Source organism: Oncorhynchus nerka, linkage group LG4 (assembly GCF_034236695.1).
Source record: "Oncorhynchus nerka isolate Pitt River linkage group LG4, Oner_Uvic_2.0, whole genome shotgun sequence".
NCBI classification, from domain to species: Eukaryota; Metazoa; Chordata; class Actinopteri; order Salmoniformes; family Salmonidae; genus Oncorhynchus; species Oncorhynchus nerka.
In genome coordinates this window covers 52,415,751-52,432,101 of record NC_088399.1, presented here as the reverse complement: position 1 = coordinate 52,432,101, position 16,351 = coordinate 52,415,751, and the positions used below count along the sequence as shown (strand labels likewise).

The window sequence follows — 16,351 nt, the reverse complement described above, 5'->3', positions numbered from 1 at the left end:
TTGCATGCCACATCATCGACCGTGTCATCAACTGACAGATTGTTATAACATATGTGGTTAGCTGATACTTAGAATACCTATCCAGGCATTGTAAGAATTGGCATGCAGCAGCAACGCCTGGGCAGATGAACGTATCCGTAGTCTGTCCACAAGAGACTAGCCCGCAATGATAGAAAAAAAGGTTCCTAAAAGAACCAAAAAGGGTTCCATCGCTTGCTTCATACAGTTGAAGGCGGAAGTGTACATACACCTTGGCCAAATACATTTAAACTCGGTTTTTCACAATTCCTGAAATTGAATCCTAGTAAAAAAATCCATGTTTTAGGTCAGTTAGGATCACCACTTTATTTTAGGAATGTGAAATGTGTCACGTTCTGAACTTAGTTATTTTGTTATGTCTTTGTTTTAGTATGGTCAGGGTGTGAGTTGGGTGGGTTGTCTATGTTAGTTTTTCTATGATTTGGTATTTCTGTGTTTGGGCTGGTATGATTCTCAATCAGAGGCAGCTGTCAATCGTTGTCCCTGATTGAGAACCAAACTTAGGTAGCCTGGTTTTACTTTTGAGTTGTGGGTGCTTATTTCCTGTTTAGTGTTTTTTTTTTGTTTTGTCTCACCTTACGGGACTGTTTGTTATTTATTGCTTTGTTCAGTATTTCTTATTAAAACAAGATTAACACTTACCACGCTGCACCTTGGTCCTCCTCTCTGTCTCCCAATGACGAACGCGTGGTCCCATGGTGTTTATACTTGCGTACTATTGCTTGTACATATGAACGTGGTAACTTCAGGCATTTGGAAATTGCTCCCAAGGATGAACCAGACTTGTGGAGGTCTACAATTTGTTTCTGAGGTCTTGGCAGATGTCTTTTGATTTTCCCATGATGTCAAGCAAAGAGGCACTGAGTTTGAAGGTAGGCCTTGAAATACATTCACAGGTACACCTCCAATTGACTCAAATTATGTCAATTAGACTATCAGAAGCTTCTAAAGCCATGACATCATTTTCTGGAATTTTCCAAGCTGTTTAAAGGCACAGTCAACATAGTGTATGTACATTTCTGACCCACTGGAATTGTGATACAGTGAAACTTGAGATTGGTGTTGAAATCATGTGAAGGTTCAAGCGTTTCAAGTGTTCACACGTTTATTTGATTGAGAACATGATTTTTCTGAACCAAACTAATGTAACGCCCATCTCGGGCCTGGTATAAATCCTCTGAGAATTCTTGTTGCCAGATAATTTAATATTCATTTCTCTACCATAAGTCGCCTCCAACATCGTTTTAGAGAATTTGGCAGTACGTCCAACCGGCCTCACAAACTCAGGCCACGTGTCTGGCGTTGTGCTGGAGAGCAGTTGGGAACAGAGTCCCCTATGGTCCCCCATGGTGGTTATGGTATGGGCAAGCATAAGCTACGGACAACGAACACAAATGCAATTTATTGATATAGTGACAAGATCCTGAGGCCCATTATTGTGACATACAGTACATTCATGTTTCAGCATGATAATCAATGGCCCCATCTCTACACAATTTCTGGAAGCTGAGAATGTTCCAGATCTTCCATAGTCTGCATGCTCAGCAGACATTCCACCCATTAAGCCTGTTTGAGATGCTCTGGATCGACGTGTAAGATAACGTGTTCCAGTTTACGCCAATATACAGCGACTTCGCACAGCGAAGTGGGACAAAATTCCACAGGCCACAATCCTGATCAACTCTATGCAAATGGTGGTCACACCAGATACTGACTGGTTTTCTGATCCATGCTCCTACCTTTTTAAAAAGTATCTGTGACCAACAGATGCATATCTGTATTCCCAGTCATGTGAAATCCATAGATTAGGGCCTAGTTAATTGTTTTCAATTGACTGATTTGCTTATATGAACTGTAACTCAGTAAAATCTTTGGAATTATTGCATGTTGCTTTTATATTTTTTGATCAGTATAGTTTATCAGTAGATTATTGAAACGCCCCTGACTGCAGTGTGCAGTTCGGGTCAGGGCTCAATGTGGGTGGAGTCAAACCCGTTTAACCCAAACCCTTCTCCTTCAGGATCACCCAAGTTGAGGTAAACGTAGAAGGTATCAACGTCAACGACATCGAATCTTAATCGAACCTACATGGATAAAAATATAAACCATGGCAGTAAGTGAGACTGTCATTATGCATAATGTACTTTGTAATATTCATGTTATACCAGTGCAGTGGTATATTTTTATATGACCAACTACTGCACCGATGCTAGCATAGCGTTAATTAGCCTTCATTTGCATGTGAGCTCGCTAATTGGTCACAACGAGGCAATCTTATTTGGACAAATTTGCCTACTTGAGCTGTAAGCCTAGGTTTACAGAACATTCTGTCGTTCTGCCCCTGAACAGGCAGTTACCCCACTGTTCCTAGGCCGTCATTGAAAATAAGAATTTGTTCTTAACTGACTTGCCTAGTTAAATAAAGGTAAAATAAAAAATTCCCTTAGTTACACAGCGAGTCTACACAGCCTACACATAGTATCTACAATGAAATCACCTGGTCCCAACATACATGGCAAGTCAAGAAAAGTAATTGTAACTTTTTCAGTTAAATAAGAAACTTCAAGACACATTTACGAAGAAAGCATTCACATTGCTTTGAAACAGTGTCAAAGGAAAGCTTTTTGGCATGTGAGTGCATTGATGAGAGAAATGGTGTGTTTGCAGTCAAAAATAAATTTTCTGGTCCAGCAACACCCATACATGTTGTGAAAAATACTTGGGCTAGTTCAGTTCCAAATGTGTTAAACTGTTATGCATGCTGGAGTATTAAAAGCTCTTGAATTGTACTTTTCCTTTACTTTCACATACACTGTGTTCACAGAAACATTGCTCGGATCTTGTCCCCTGGACCTTGGAGGACTTTTGGTGTGGATGATCAGATGATATATTCCTTTAAATTATTCCACTGAACTGTACCATTTGATTGTCGTTCCTTTATTGAAAATTGTACCTTGTTCACACCACAGGGCCTACCAATGTAATGAACACAAGGGGAGACAGCGAGCTGGTTTCAAGCACAGGGCGCAGCAGGTGTTTTTTTGCAAAGGACCACAGGAGGAGGCAGGTAGCTGGGTCCAGGGGCAGGCAGGGGGTCCAAAAGGTCAACAGTACAGGCAGTGAAAAGGCTAGTAACGTAGTCTGGGAGATCAGGCAATAGGTAGATAGCCTATTGGATTTCCTGTTATCATACACACAACCAGCTCTCTGAAAGACGTGTCACAAAACAAACAACACCTCACAGTGATGGGGTGAAAAGAACTGAACTAAATAGTGTGTGATAATGACATACAGGTGTGTGAACAGGTGATTAGAATTTAGGTGATTGGGATCTGAAGAATGAGCTGTGTTCAGGGGATCAAGGTGTTTGAGAGTGTGAGCTGCGTGCAGGGGCTCTATGTGTTTGAGGGTGTGAGTTGGAAGCAGACGTTACAACCAAAGCAAGGTTTCTCAAACAACTGTGTGTTTGTTGTGATGGTAAGATGCTGGCTGTTCAGTATATTATATTAGTCCTATTTTCTGTTATAACATTAGAAAAGTTATTATTTATGTGCTTGCAGCATACAAAGCACACTACTGCTCATATGCTTTCTTGTTTATTATTCTTGACCCTTTTTGGGACATATTTGCTACAGTTTTTAGACTAAATACACTATTCATACATCAAACCCCTGCAGAGCTGGATAATGATGTGACATGCTGTGACTTCTTGGGGGGGGGGGGTATTATTATTTACTATAATCATTATTGTTGTTATCATAACTATCAAACTTAACAACCTACTATTTCTTAACTTACAGTATGCTCTGTACATTGCAATGGAGCACAGTGCGATTTCACTGAGGTATGTAAACATTATGAAATTCTCATTACTAGCTAGTGGATATGTTTTTTGGGATCCCTATCCGATTATGTGATTTTCTTTTTCAAATAAAAACATGCAGCAAATTAGGCGATGGTGGTGCCTAGTTCTCCTGCAGAACTTTCCCATGCCGTAAGTCTTGAACATTATAAAAACCTTTCATTTGCATTCTTAAAATAACTTGTTTCACTGTAGCCAGACTCACCTGAATATATTTTCATATTGAATGTACTGTATGTCATTTACTCACGAAGGTCTGAAGAAGAGCGGTTGAAAGAACGAAAACAAAACACTACAGGTAGGTGTCATATGATGAGTGGTATAGTCTTAAACCAATGTTTAAAGACTTAACCCCCCCCCCCCATATGAGTGGTATAGTCTTAACCCAATGTTTAAAGACTTATACCCCCCTCTCCAATATATTTCAGGATGATGTAGAAGATGTCCCCCCCCAAGAAGTCACAGCATGTCACATTAGCATCCAGCTCTGCAGGATCAGGTACTGTATAGGCTATTAGCTAAAGTAAGGTGCATTCTAGTACACGCATACCTAGAGGTTCCTTTACATACCTTGATGAGCACAATATGTTTTCTTTCTAGATGATATTGAAAGCAAAATGCACGGAGAACTGGGAGCTGTGAACTGGGTATGTAGTCTACTGTATGTAATGCTGAAGGCATGATGCATGGCAAGATATAATAGTTGTGATGATTTGAGTAGTTCTAGATATCACTGAAAACCCCTTTAGTAATAGTGGCTTTTGTTTGCAAGGTGGTATTGTGAAAGTGGGGTGTGATTTGACTTGATCACCCAATGAGATACTCCTCTTAATATTTATTCTTCCTTTTTCTTCAAGGAAGCAGATGTTCTTCTAAGGGACACCCTAGAGGCAGCAAAGTGGTGCGAACTCCAAACACTTAAAGGCACTGTTTCTCTCCCTAGTATAATTGGGATGGATGGGGAAGACCGCATTACAACCCTTAAAGAACTACGGTTGTATGATGGCCTGGATGAAGAAGAAAATATTATCCCCAAGGAACCCTTCATGTTACAGAGAGATTATGAGATGTTCTATGTGGAGGCAGTTGACAACAAGAACATTACTGTCTTTGCCTCTTGAGGAACAGGGTCGAAGCCATTTTTGAGGAGTGGTCAAACCTTGTTTTTGTCTGCTGTGTTAATTGTGTTATGTTGTTTAGTAAAGAGGATGTAGAGTCTCTGATCTCTTTACTGGAGGTGGTCTAACTTAATGTACAAAGCACATTCAGCTTGTCAGTATGTCCAAATGGTATAGTCTGTCTCCATTCTCATGAGGAAAGTAAATGGCATTATAAATGAGGATAGGTAGCAAGTGTATGTGTATATATACTCAATGAAATAATATAATCACAAAGTTATAACATTTACCAACACAATTTTAACAGTACATGACATACATAACAAGTCTGTTGTTCACTGCAACAATATCAGTAGCTTGTCTCAAATATAGCATGGAGCAAAAAGTGTTACAACACATCTGCTGGTACCACTCTATATAATATTTCTTACAATCTTCAAAAATGAAATGCATTTGTAATTCAACGTGTGCCATGTGCAAACGTGTGTGCTTTGTATTCAGTGTCTGACTGTCAAACCTCCAGATTTTGGTTGGCCTCGAATTGCACACTGCAGTCAGGGGCTCTTGACAGGCTCTGAGATTAAATACGGACTATGACGTCGCGCTCCTATTGCACAGCACTAGCCTACTGTAGCCTACCCTGAGGTGCCGTTTGGAGGGAGAAATTAGGCCGATTCTAAGGGCCTGTGACTGACAGGGGCCCTAAAAAATTATTAGAACATTAGGTGGATTTTTTTTCCAATATTAAATTATTAACCTATCATCATTAGTATAATATTTTATTTACAGTGTACTAATAAAACTAACGGTTTCTTTGTCTCCCCCCACCGCTATTTACATTAAATGGTCTGGTCCTGCCCCCAAACCAGGCGCGAACAGTGCTTGCTAGCAGTGAATTGTGAGTGAGGAGTTCCGTTGGAGCAGCATGTCTCAGTTTCCTGTAGAAAAATCTGGCTTCCAGAAAAAAAAGGAGAGAGAAAAGAAAGGGCGACAGTATGTCACCCAATTTTTCACAAAGAAAGGTGGGTGTAGTCCGTGAGTGGTGGAAATGAACCTGTTAGCTTAGTCCATAGTGAAATAGGCTACTTTTGCTCCCCTAACATTAGTTACTTAATATCTTCACAGGAAATTCTGAGTGTTTACATTTCGCTCCTCTTTCAGCCGACATTTAATCAATGAAGGCAAACTTTTAGCAAGTTATTTATACTAAATCTGTTGTCCAAGCCTGGTGCCAGGCCCAACAGATGCAGCTTCCGGCTCAGCAGCCCTGTCTCCCCATCCCCGTACCCCTGAACCAGCCCTGTCTCCACATCCCCATACCCCTGAACCAGCCCTGTCTCCACATCCCCATACCCCTGAACCAGCCCTGTCTCCCCATACCCCTGAACCAGCCCTACTCCCAACTGAAGAAGGAGGTGAGCAGCATTGTGTTGAATGACATGTCAGTTGACATAATTGCAGGTACTGCAATGCATTGGGGACAGGAATGTCATTCTCCAGTCAGGAAAAATCTCACTTGACACAGATGTAGCCAATATCAGAGCCTTAAAGGAAGAGATGCAGGCTCTTAGAGATGAATGGGAGTCTATCCTGTCCGAGGCAACACTGATTACTGCGCAAATGGATGTTGCACCTCAATTTAGCAAGGAACCCAGACGCCAGGACAGTGCAGCAATGGTGTTTCCGGAACACAGTGTTTTTTTTTTACAGCTATGAACAACATAAGTGACTTGGACACTAGGTTCCACACCACTGCAAAAATTGTAGAATAATTTTCTGCTGTTCTGAAAGTTGGGCAGATTTGTGACAATAAAGTCCCTTCTGTGTGCCAACCACTGATCATGACGTATTCCAGAGATCTTACACCTGAGTTTCATAATGAAGTAAGACACCTGAACACTGTATATGCTGCCACTTTCCCCCCTAACTTGTCCCCTCTTGGTCTCCTGAATGCACTTTATAAAATGCAACTGCAAAGCATTTTTGTAGAAGTGTGCATTGCTTTACGGCACTGAGCTCTTGGTGAGTAAGGCTGAGCAAGGGCCAGTGATAAATAACTGTTAAGGGGTATGGGGAGACACTGCTAGCTAGCCAGCTTGCCCCCGAAAAGCAGCATTGTAGAAACTTCACACTCAACGGAACGACTTGATTAGGGTAGTGTCAACAACGCAGCTAGCCTACCTCAGCAGTACTCTATCATTTTAATCATTTTAGTCAATTAGATTCTTGCTACGTAAGCTTAACTTTCTGAACATTCGAGACGTGTAGTCCACTTGTCATTCCAATCTCCTCTGCATTAGCGTAGCCTCTTCTCTAGCCTGTCAACTATGTGTCTGTCTATCCCTGTTCTCTCCTCTCTGCACAGACCATACAAACGCTCCACACCGCATGGCCGCGGCCACCTAATCTGGTGGTCCCAGCGCACAACCCACGTGGAGTTCCAGGTCTCCGGTAGCCTCTGGAACTGCCGATCTGCGGCCAACAAGGCAGAGTTCATCTCAGCCTATGCCTCCCTCCAGTCCCTCGACTTCTTGGCTCTGACGGAAACATGGATCACCACAGACAACACCGCTTCTCCTACTGCTCTCTCTTCGTCCGCCCACGTGCTCTCGCACACCCGAGAGCTTCTGGTCAGCGGGGTGGTGGCACCGGGATCCTCATCTCTCCCAAGTGGTCATTCTCTCTTTCTCCCCTTACCCATCTGTCTATCGCCTCCTTTGAATTCCATGCTGTCACAGTTACCAGCCCTTTCAAGCTTAACATCCTTATCATTTATCGCCCTCCAGGTTCCCTCGGAGAGTTCATCAATGAGCTTGATGCCTTGATAAGCTCCTTTCCTGAGGACGGCTCACCTCTCACAGTTCTGGGCGACTTTAACCTCCCCACGTCTACCTTTGACTCATTCCTCTCTGCCTCCTTCTTTCCACTCCTCTCCTCTTTTGACCTCACCCTCTCACCTTCCCCCTACTCACAAGGCAGGCAATACGCTCGACCTCATCTTTACTAGATGCTGTTCCTCCACTAACCTCATTGCAACTCCCCTCCAAGTCTCCGACCACTACCTTGTATCCTTTTCCCTCTCGCTCTCATCCAACACTTCCCACACTGCCCCTACTCGGATGGTATCGCGCCGTCCCAACCTTCGCTCTCTCTCCCCCGCTTCTCTCTCCTCTTCCATCCTATCATCTCTTCCCTCTGCTCAAACCTTCTCCAACCTATCTCCTGATTCTGCCTCCTCAACCCTCCTCTCCTCCCCTTTCTGCATCCTTTGACTCTCTATGTCCCCTATCCTCCAGGCCGGCTCGGTCCTCCCCTCCCGCTCCGTGGCTCGACGACTCATTGCGAGCTCACAGAACAGGGCTCCGGGCAGCCGAGCGGAAATGGAGGAAAACTCGCCTCCCTGCGGACCTGGCATCCTTTCACTCCCTCCTCTCTACATTTTCCTCCTCTGTCTCTGCTGCTAAAGCCACTTTCTACCACTCTAAATTCCAAGCATCTGCCTCTAACCCTAGGAAGCTCTTTGCCACCTTCTCCTCCCTCTTGAATCCTCCTCCCCCTCCCCCCCTCCTCCCTCTCTGCAGATGACTTCGTCAACCATTTTGAAAAGAAGGTCGACGACATCCGATCCTCGTTTGCTAAGTCAAACGACACCGCTGGTTCTGCTCACACTGCCCTACCCTGTGCTCTGACCTCTTTCTCCCCTCTCTCTCCAGATGACATCTCGCGTCTTGTGACGGCCGGCCGCCCAACAACCTGCCCGCTTGACCCTATCCCCTCCTCTCTTCTCCAGACCATCTCCGGTGACCTTCTCCCTTACCTCACCTCGCTCATCAACTCATCCCTGACCGCTGGCTACGTCCCTCCGTCTTCAAGAGAGCGAGAGTTGCACCCTTCTGAAAAACCTACACTCGATCCCTCCGATGTCAACAACTACAGACCAGTATCCCTTCTTTCTTTTCTCTCCAAAACTCTTGAACGTGCCGTCCTTGGCCAGCTCTCCCGCTATCTCTCTCAGAATGACCTTCTTGATCCAAATCAGTCAGGTTTCAAGACTAGTCATTCAACTGAGACTGCTCTTCTCTGTATCACGGAGGCGCTCCGCACTGCTAAAGCTAACTCTCTCTCCTCTGCTCTCATCCTTCTAGACCTATCGGCTGCCTTCGATACTGTGAACCATCAGATCCTCCTCTCCACCCTCTCCGAGTTGGGCATCTCCGGCGGCCCACGCTTGGATTGCGTCCTACCTGACAGGTCGCTCCTACCAGGTGGCGTGGCGAGAATCCGTCTCCTCACCACGTGCTCTCACCACTGGTGTCCCCCAGGGCTCTGTTCTAGGCCCTCTCCTATTCTCGCTATACACCAAGTCACTTGGCTCTGTCATAACCTCACATGGTCTCTCCTATCATTGCTATGCAGACGACACACAATTAATCTTCTCCTTTCCCCCTTCTGACGACCAGGTGGCTAATCGCATCTCTGCATGTCTGGCAGACATATCAGTGTGGATGACGGATCATCACAAGCTGAACCTCGGCAAGACGGGAGCTGCTCTTCCTCCCGGGGAAGGACTGCCCTCCATGATCTCGCCATCACGGTTGACAACCCATTGTGTCTCGTCCCAGAGCGCTAAGAACCGTGAGGTCGTTCTCAAATAACATCAAGGCGGTGGCCCGTTTCTGTAGGTTCATGCTCTACAACATCCGCATACGACCCTGCCTGCATGTCTCCAGGCACTTGTCATCTCCCGTCTGGATTACTGCAACTCGCTGTTGGCTGGCTCCCTGCCTGTGCCATTAAACCCATCAACTCATCCAAGCTGAACCTCGTGTTCAACCTTCCAAGACGTCACCCCGCTCCTGCTCTCCACTCCCAGTTGAAGGACTGCAAGACCGTTCCATGATACCTCCAGGCTCCATACACCCAAACAAGGGTTGCGTTCTCCATCTGGCCTGCTCGCCTCCTACGTCACTGAGGAAGTACAGTTCCCGCTCAGCCCAGTCAAACTGTTCGCTGATCCTGGACAAACTCCCTCACACCCAGGACAGCGGAGTCAATCACCACCTCAAACCTAACATCTTTAAGGAATACCTAGGTAGGGATAAAGTAATCCTTCCGTTCCTTAAAAGACCTAGTTCATGCTCTGGATGTCATACATGAAAGCACCAATTTGTAAGTCGCTCTGGATAAGAGCCTGCTAAATGACTTAAATGTAAATGTAAATGTAAATAGCATGGCTATGGATATTGGATCACTACACATGATGCCCACAGGCTGAGAACAAGACTTGAGAACATCAGTGCCCGAAAGTATTCGGCCCCCTTGAACTTTACCTTTGCATTTCAGGCTTCAAACATAAAGATATAAGACTGTATTTTTTGTGAAGAATCAACAACTGCAATCTGTGGAACGACATTTAAATTTCAAACTTTTTTAACCTACAACTAAATTGGGCGTGCAAAATTATTCAGCCCCTTAAGTTAATACTTTGTAGCCACTGTTTGCTGGATTGCTTCAAGTCACTTGGGGTATGTCTCTATCAGTTTTGCACATCGAGAGACGTGCACATTCCCCATTCCTCCTGCAAAACAGCTCAGTGAGGTTGGATGGAGAGCTCCACTTTCAGTTCTTTCCACAGTTGATTCAGGTCTGGACTTTGACTTGGCCATTCTAACACCTGGATATGTTTATTTTTGCCATTCCATTGTAGATTTTGCTTTATGTTTTGATCATTGTCTTGTTGGAAAGACACCTCAGTACCAGTCTCAGGCTCTTTTCAGACCCTCAGGTTTTCTTCCAAATGGTCCATTTGGGCATCCATCGTTCAATCCACCTCTGGCCTGTCCCTACTGAAGAAAAGCAGGCCCAAACCACTGAGGCCACCACCATGTTTGACAGTGGGGAGTTCCCAGGGTGATGAGCTGTGTTCAGCCCAAACAAAACTGTTGCCAAAAGTTCAATTTTGCTCTGGCCCCCAATGGTGGTCTCCCAACAAACTCCCTGGATACGAAATGGCTTTCTTCTTGCCACCAGGACAGCGGAGTCAGTTCACCACCTTCCATCTCTGATCAGTCTTCTCCTTGTAGCCGGTTGGGGGCCTGAAAGTTTAGACACCTGAAACCCCACCTCTTTAAGGAATACCTCAGGATAGGATAAAGTAATCCTTCTCAATAAAGACCTAGATGCACTATTGTAAAGTGGCTGTTCCACTGGATGTCATAAAGGTGAAATCTTTTTGCACCTTTAAATTTGTAAGTCGACCTGCCTGGATATGATGCTCTCTGCGCTTTTAAACCTCTGAGACTTAAATGTAAATGTAAATGATTGTATTTAAATAGCATGGTCAACATTGGATATTGGATCACTGAACACATGATGCCCACAGGCTGAGAACAAGACTGAGAACAGTTTTTGAGAAAACAGTGAAATTGCAATAAAGTTATTCATGATTGTGTCCCCCTTGAACAAAAAAATTTGCAGTTTTATATTTTGCCACATTTCAAAGGCTTCAAACATAAAGATATAAGACTGTATTTTTGTGAAGAATCAGACAACAAGTGGGACACAATCATGAAGCGCCACCATCAAGCACATTTACTTTGGATATTTCAAACTTTTTTAACAAATAAAAAACTGATAATTTGGTTACATTTACATTACATTTGCAAAATTATTCAGCCCCTTTAAGTTAACATTGGGGGGCCAGAGCAGCGAACAGTTTTGACTGGGCCTGGAACGCTTCTCCTACTTTGTAGCGCCACTGTTTGCTGCGATTACAGCTGTAAGTCACTTGGGGTATGTCTCTATCAGTTTTGCACATCGAGAGTTTTGACGTGCACATTCCCCATTCCTCCTTGCAAAACAGCTCCCGTAGGAGCTCAGTGAGGTTGGATGGAGGAGCATTTGTGAACAGCAGTTTTCAGTTCTTTCCACAGATTCTCGATTGGATTCAGGTCTGGACTTTGACTTGGCCATTCTAACACCTGGATATGTTTATTTTTGAACCATTCCATTGTAGATTTTGCTTTATGTTTTGGATCATTGTCTTGTTGGAAGACACATCTCCTTGAGGTGGTCCCAGTCTCAGGTCTTTGCAGACTCCATCAGGTTTCTTCCAGAATGGTCCTGTATTTGGCTCCATCCATCTTCCCATCAATTTTAACCATCTTCCCTGGTCCCTACTGAAGAAAAGCAGGCCCAAACCATGATGCTGCCACCACCATGTTTGACAGTGGGGATGGTGTGTTCAGGGTGATGAGCTGTGTTGAGGGGTGCAACTCTGACTTTTACGCCAAACATAACGTTTTGCATTGTTGCCAAAAAGTTCAATTTTGGTTTCATCTGACCAGAGCACCTTCTTCCACATGTTTGGTGTGTCTCCCAGGTGGCAGGTTGTGGCAAACTTTAAACAGACACTTTTTATGGATATCTTTAAGAAATGGCTTTCTTCTTGCCATCTCTTCCAGGTTAAAGGCCAGATTTGTGCAATATACGACTGATTGTTGTCCTATGGACAGAGTCTCCCACCTCAGCTGTAGATCTCTGCAGTTCATCCAGAGTGATCATGGGCCTCTTGGCTGCATCTCTGATCAGTCAGGAGATCTCCTTGTATGAGCTGAAAGTTTAGAGGGAGCGGGGGCCAGGTCTTGGTAGATTTGCAGTGGTCTGATACTCCTTCCATTTCAATATTATCAGCATCTTGCACAGTGCTCCTTGGGATGTTTAAGGAGGCAGAGAGGAAATCTTTTGTATCCAAAGGTCCGTCCTCAGGAAAACTTCAAGGCATCAAGCTCATTGATACTCTCCGAGGGAACCTGCCTGGTGTGTTCCTTGTTCTTCATGATGCTCTCTGAGAATTTAACGGACCTCTGAGACTATCACAGTGCAGGTACATTTATACGGAGACTTGATTACACACAGGTGGATTGTATTTATCATCATTAGTCATTTAGGTCAACATTGGATCATTCAGAGATCCTCACTGAACTTCTGGAGAGAGGGTTTGCTGCACTAGTTGAAAGTAAAGAGGGCTGAATAATTTTGACTACACGTCACCAATTTTTCAGTCTTTTGATTTGTTAAAAAAGTTTGAAATATCCAATAAATGTTGTTCCACTTCATGATTGTGTCCCACTTGTTGTTGATTCTTCACAAAAAAAATACAGTTTTATATCTTTATGTTTGAAGCCTGAAATGTGGCAAAAGGTCGCAAAGTTCAAGGGGGCCGAATACTTTCGCAAGGCACTGTATGTCTCAAAGTAATGGCTGGATTTCCATACAATTTGTTGTCCACAATCAAGACCCCAAGGGGAAGAAACCTATTGATTTGGTGACCTCTTGACCTTTCCTCTAGCGCCACCATCAAGCATTTTCATTTCCACTTTGTTTTCCATTTCCACTTTCACAGCTGCTTATTTTCTAGTTGGTATGTATATTTAGTTCAGAAATCTGCTGCTGATTTTATTATTTTGTTTGTTACATAATTCTATAGATTATTATTTTATTTTCATTTATTTTCATTGAGGTTAATGTATATTTAAGTTATATTTATTTTAAGTTGTTCATTAATGTTAAAATAATTTTCCATTCAAGAATTTGACCATTAAAATTACATTTAGACTGTAAAAGATGGCCTTTAGCACATTTCTTATAGAGGGTATCAGTCTTGCATCAAATAGTGAATTCCACTGTATGCAGAAAGTTGCATGCATGTCTGCACAGTGTTATATTTTCACAGCTCACCGACAGTAAATATTGGACTACAAGAGAGTTGCAAGCCTGCACAGGTAGAGTTATTTAAAGCTTTGCATGAGTTGATTGGGTTCTGGAGGTGTGTGGTTACAGCATTTGCGCAGGGTTGTGGTGGCCTGTGGTGGTAGGGCCCAATGTGATATCTGGTAGGGCCCAAAATCCCTGGCAACGCCCCTGAGCCTACCCACTGTCAAATATTTTACATACTACAAATACCTAGGTGTCTGGCTAGACTGTACACTCTCCTTCCAGACTCATATTAAACATCTCCAATCCAAAAATAAATCTAGAATCGGCTTCCTATTTTGCAACAAAGCCTCCTTCACTCACGCCGCCAAACATACCCTCATAAAACTGACTATCCTACCGATCCTCGACTTCGGCGATGTCATTTACAAAATAACTTCCAATACTCTACTCAGCAAATTGGATGCAGTCTATCACAGTGCCATCCGTTTTGTTACCAAAGCCCCTTATACACCCACCACTGTGACCTATATGCTCTAGTCGGCTGGCCCTCGCTACATATTTGTCGCCAGACCCACTGGCTCCAGGTCATCTATAATTTGATGCTAGGTAAAGCTCTGCCTTATCTCAGCTCACTGGTCATGATAACAACACCCACCCGTAGCACTCACTCTAGCAGGTATATTTCACCATCCCCAAAGCCAACCCGTCCTTTGGCCGCCTTTCCTTCCAGTTATCTGCTGCCAATGACTGGAACGAATTGCAAAAATCGCTGAAGCTGGAGACTTATACTTCCTTCACTAACTTTAAACATCAGCTATCTGAGCAGCTAACCGATCGCTGCAGCTGTACATAGACCATCTGTAAATAGCCCACCCAATCTACCTACCTCATCCCCATATTGTTTTTATTTACTTTTCTGCTCTTTTGCACACCAGTATTTCTACTTGCACATCATCATCTGCTCATCTATCACTCCAGTGATAATTTGCTAAATTGTAACTACTTCGCTGCTATGGCCTATTTATTGCCTTACCTCCTCGCGCCATTTGAACACACTGTATATAGACTTTCTTTTTTTTCTATTGTGTTATTGACTGTACACTTGTTTATTCCATGTGTAACTCTGTGTTGTTTGTGTCGCACTGCTTTGCTTTATCTTGGCCAGGTTGCAGTTGTAAATGAGAAGTTGTTCTCAACCTGCTTTCATGGTTAAATAAAGGTGAAAAAAATCAATTAAATAAAAATAAGCTACCACAGTGTTGGCAGAATGTTTTCATATTTTTTCAGTAATTTCTGCTGCATATCTGGCAAAGGACTGTGTCCATTTCTGGTAAATGGTTGTGGACCTGTCAGCAGAATTTTGAATTGACAAATGTTTTGCACTGACTTTTCCCCCAGCCTAAATATGATGGACTGCCTGAGAATTCTGAAACATTGTTTAGGGCAGGCTACAAAAAAATGCAATTAGCCTACAGTACTTACAGTAGCTTACTTTAACGTAAAAGATCACCTGTCGGTTCACCAGTTAAATTAGACTGCTGTATATTAAACCGCGCTGCCTATGAGATTGCAAAACTTGAAATGCAGGCATTTGCTGAATTATTTGGAGATGTTGCAACTGGGCTATAACAGTTTCTAAAAGAAAGTGTGGGCAGAATGTTTTCATCTTTTGTAATGACTTTATTCTTTTTGTTTTACAAAAAATGCATGCTGCCTATAATAGTGAAGTGCCAAACACTGGCCACATGTTCTGTAAGATTGGTTTTCTAATGAACAATTTAAAAGTAAATGATGCCTAAAGCCCACACTTCTATGCAAAAGACACATTGTTATTCAATATTTTGTTTATCAATACATGCCGAAATTGTTGCAACCCCTATTACTAGCCTGTTCAACCTCTCTTTCGTATCGTCTGAGATTCATAAAGGTTGGAAAGCTGCCGCGGTCATCCCCCTCTTCAAAGGGGGTAACACTCTAGACCCAAACTGCTACAGACTTATATCTATCCTACCCTGTCTTTCTAAGGTCTTCGAAAGCCAAGTTAACAAACAGATTACTGACCATTTCGAATCTCACCATACCTTCTCCGCTATGCAATCTGGTTTCAGAGCTGGTCATGGGTGCACCTCAGCCACGCTCAAGGTTCTAAACAACATCATAACCGCCATCGATAAGAGACATTACTGTGCAGCCGTATTCATCGACCTGGCCAAGGCTTTCGACTCTGTCAGTCACAACATTCTTATTGGCAGACTCGACAGCCTTGGTTTCTCAAATGATTGCCTCGCCTGGTTTACCAACTACTTCTCTGATAGAGTTCAGTGTGTCAAATCGCCTGTTGTCTGGACCTCTGACAGTCTCTATGGGTGTGCCACATGGTTCAATTCTCGGGCCGACTCTTTTCTGTATACATCAATGATGTTGCTCTTGCTGCTGGTGATTCTCTGATCCACCTCTACGCAGACGACGCCATTCTGTATACTTCTGGCCCCTCCTTGGACAATGTGTTAACTAACCTCCAGATGAACTTCAATGCCATACAACTCTCCTTCCGTGGCCTCCAACTGCTCTTAAATGCAAGTAAAACTAAATGCATGCTTTTCAATCGATCGCT

General features: G+C 43.5%; 1 long non-coding RNA gene across 1 annotated transcript; it reads left to right on the top strand.

Moving 5' to 3' along the window:
* The first annotated feature begins 3,399 nt into the window (after nucleotides 1-3,399).
* Nucleotides 3,400-5,433, top strand: LOC115115020 (uncharacterized). Its single transcript, XR_003861316.2, has 7 exons — nucleotides 3,400-3,516; nucleotides 3,840-3,883; nucleotides 3,984-4,033; nucleotides 4,156-4,199; nucleotides 4,330-4,400; nucleotides 4,502-4,548; nucleotides 4,759-5,433. It is a non-coding gene; the product is annotated as an uncharacterized LOC115115020 (long non-coding RNA).
* The last annotated feature ends 10,918 nt before the right edge of the window (nucleotides 5,434-16,351 follow it).